At 34.9% G+C, this 2892-nt stretch overlaps 1 long non-coding RNA gene across 1 annotated transcript; it reads right to left on the reverse strand.

Annotated features, from left to right (window-relative positions):
* Window positions 1-233: 233 nt before the first annotated feature.
* LOC117612526 lies at window positions 234-1592 on the reverse strand. The gene is made up of 2 exons (XR_004583416.1): window positions 1550-1592; window positions 234-391 (listed from the first exon to the last, which is right to left on the reverse strand). It is a non-coding gene; the product is annotated as an uncharacterized LOC117612526 (long non-coding RNA).
* Between the last annotated feature and the right edge of the window lie 1300 nt (window positions 1593-2892).

Raw genomic sequence — 2892 nt, forward strand, 5'->3', positions numbered from 1 at the left:
TGTTTCATATAAACACAAGCCCATATAAACACCAATTCTTAAGCCCAAAGGGTTAGCTAAATGGTGAGGTTAGGTGGTGTAATATATTAGAATCACGGTTCATCAAAAGGTTAAATTTGCTTCCATTATTAAGAACAGAATAAATATAAAATTACTTTGGTTTCTCAAACAGATTTTCCTTTCACAGAGAATAACGCATACCTTGGCACCATCCCTCAGAAGACACAATCAAATAATAAAAACAGATTTGTATTTCACCTAAGCAACTCATGATTTTGGCACAAAGACAAATTATCCAGTACAAATTTCCTTTATTTGTTTTTTCACATGTATCCATACTCCTTTTCAGTAACCAATGCAGTGATGTGCACCTTCCTTGCCATTTGTGCACCTACAATAGGAAAAATGGAAAAAATTAGACGCAAGAGAAATCATAAAATTGCACAATCTACAAATTTGAACAGCAAGAAAGAAAAAAACAGTAATTAGAATGAACAACCAAATAATGAAAGAACCTCAAAATACAACCAATCAAATTCTATGATGACAATTACCCAAATTGAAGTAAATAATAGTGCAACTAAAAAAGAAAATTATCGCTTTTCGTTTAAAATAAAATTAAAAAATTACAATCACGAAGCATGAAACTTAAACTGAATACAGAACAGGAAAGAAAAAAATTGCAACCAAATGTTCCTATTATAGGAAAAGGGACTAATATAGGAGTTCAATTGGGAAAATGGAAATATTAGAAGCCTTTAAGGCTTTTTATACAAAGAGAAAACAGATATCACACAAAAACATTAACAAATTTCATACGGCAACTCTGTACTTAAACTAACTCTTTACCCAAAAAAGGAAAAGAAAAGAAAAAGTAGAGCTATACTAATTATTTCTCCGCTAAAAAGACAATCATCTGCTATTTCGTGGAATTTGTATGTTTGTCTGCTAAACATGTTTTGTTCTCACAACCTGTTGTGTGTAATCTAACTGCTGGTTGCCTGTGAAGATCCTTTAACTTCGTCAACAATTTCCTCCTGGTTGTGTCCTCCTCCTTTGCAAATATTAGTAATGTATATACCTTAAATGCTTCACAGCTTTATCTCTTAATTGTTCCCCTCTGAAATTTTTTGACTTCATCCATTATGCACAACAAAACAGAATAGATAGTTTAAAGAACAAAACTAATATCAACTAATGAAAACAGGAATAGTGGCTGAATTTATGTTCTATTGCCAAATCACATACCAAATGTATGCTTCGTAATAAACCAAAATGAAGCTATTGATATGGCAAACAAATAAATAAGTTTAAACAAACAAACAAAGGCATAGTCACCCAAAGACTCAATCTTTGGGTTCAAATACTAAAATAATTTATTCATCATATAAAGATCATATAACTTGGATTAAATATCATCCAATTTGTTTCTTTCTTAGAAGATCTGCATTAGAAGGTCAGAGCATTTTTAGTCAAATGAAAAGGGAATTTCACAGAAAGTTGAAATAGAAGTAACTCAAAGAAAGCATTTTCTTCACATTTTCTTCACCTAACTGCTTCTAACCCTTCAATTCCTCTGCCAAAAGAATCCCCTGAGAAAACAAAAGAAGAACAAAAATCAAAGCCTAACCTGGACACAACTCTAAATAAATGAATTAATGAGAAAAGCAGAGATGAAGAGGAGAGCACCGAAAAACTGCAAGCAACTAAAATAAACTGCTGATTATGAATATAACAAAGCTTCTTGAAGCAGACCCATCTAAGCTTATAATCTGCAGTGGAAAAGAGAATGAGAAGAATGCCCAAGCAAGCATCCATCCCAGTACTCTTACATTGAAAAAAAAATTGCATGATCATAATTCTGTAACAGAAATTGACACATTAAATCTAACACAAATAACATGTTATCTAAAACTCAAACAAATTAATACAACACTTGAAAAGCAAAAATACCACTCGACATTCCAAATGTCATCTATAAATGGCACATAACTTGTCCCTCTCAATGTCAGTACACAATCAAAAACTGGAAGCACCGTGTTATTTGGAGTGTAACACAGCATGCGATTGGCCTGTCATGATATCCAGCTTCTTTCCAGTCGGACTCTTTGTGTAAAGGACAATTGCCATTTTCTGAATAAGCACTTGATGTAATCAGAAAAATCCAACTCAAAGGTTGCAAAGATTCATGACCAATGATGTGCGATAATTGGTATAAAACTATGAATAGCACACAATAAACAACAGAAAGAAGAAACCTTGATACAATTAACATGACTATTGCAAATTCAAAAAGAAATAAATGACCAAAACTCTGTTGCACAATCATTAGAGGCTTCTTGAACAGAAACAAAACAAAGCAAGTACAAGTCCTGGCGAAGCTCTGTCATCAACCCTTCAATGAAGCAACTCGTGAGAAACTCACCACCACCATTGTCTTGAATGCCCATATAGTAGCCAAGATCAAAATCAAGAAGTGCAGTACCACCATTGCATACCCAACATGAGTGTGACATTTCAGCAAACAAATGGAGAGCATGTGGTGATATGCCAGATGTATCAACCCCAAAACCCAATTGCTTCCAAGCTTCTTGATTAAGATTCTTCAAAGACAAAAACCGAGTAATCTTCTGAATTGAACCGATGGAAAAAGAAGACAACTAAGCAGGCAAACCTTGCGTGGATGGTGATTCCGGAATCGGCGATGTCCGATGGCTGTTGCATCTCGGCGTTGGCAGAGGTGAGACGCCCAGATTCTGATTTGGGGACATAGATGAGGATTGGATTTCCAAGAGAGAGAGATCGATCACAGAGACAAGCAGCTTCCGCGCACGCCAGGGCTTCAGCGCGTTCGTTGAAGCTTTTCACTTGTTTTCTGAGTCACGTGTATGT

Source organism: Prunus dulcis, unplaced genomic scaffold, assembly GCF_902201215.1.
Source record: "Prunus dulcis unplaced genomic scaffold, ALMONDv2, whole genome shotgun sequence".
Taxonomy (NCBI): domain Eukaryota; kingdom Viridiplantae; phylum Streptophyta; class Magnoliopsida; order Rosales; family Rosaceae; genus Prunus; species Prunus dulcis.